Source organism: Triticum aestivum, unplaced genomic scaffold, assembly GCF_018294505.1.
Source record: "Triticum aestivum cultivar Chinese Spring unplaced genomic scaffold, IWGSC CS RefSeq v2.1 scaffold87185, whole genome shotgun sequence".
Classification (NCBI taxonomy): Eukaryota; Viridiplantae; Streptophyta; class Magnoliopsida; order Poales; family Poaceae; genus Triticum; species Triticum aestivum.
The window spans coordinates 23,531-24,300 of NW_025229344.1; positions in this window are offsets into that span (position 1 = coordinate 23,531).

Here is a 770-nt window from a genome sequence, read left to right on the forward strand (position 1 = left end):
ATTACCTCGCCGTCGTTTGCCGGTTTAAAAAAAAAACCCTAGATCGGTTTATTTCTTCGGTTCTGTTATTTTGTGAACGTTCACCGACCCGTTCGTTTTAACGAACGCGTTCGTCGGATTTTCTCTGTTAACGAACGTCCGTTTTTCTTTTTCGTCGGAATTTTCCTGATTTTCTCAGATCTCGATTTCTGATCGGATCTTCGTTTCTGTTTAACTTTTCGCTCATTTATCGGAATCAGGCGATTCAAGCGCCTAGAGTTTCGTCTCGAAATTCTTTTTCCGTTTAACCTACTCAAACAAGTTTTTGGTACTGTAAAATTTGACCTAGATCCAGATTAGTAAATGAAGCTTGTTTCTTTCGCCGTTTGACTTTCGTTGCTTCGTTCGAGTTGATTCTTTTTGCAAACCGGAGTTCTTAAGTTGAACTTTCTGGTTGGATTTTTCATTCGAGTTTTAAATGTTCACCCTGTTCTAAATATTCTAACTAGACGGGAAAAATTGTTTTATCTTTTTTGGATTTTTATTTATTTCTCTACGATTGTTTTTGGCGGAACGTTTTAAAAAAAAATTGCGCCGCTCCCGACCGGGGCGAGGCCCAGCCGAGCCGCCGGCCCATCCCGCGCGTCTCCTCCGCGCGTACGCCGCCGCCGCCGTGTCCGGCTCGGACTCCGCCGGAGCCGCTGCCTTGCCCCCTCCTCCAAGCCGCCACCCCCCCTTCTTATAAGCCGCCGCCGCCCCCCCTTCACCCCGTACTCGCGCCCCGAGCCGCC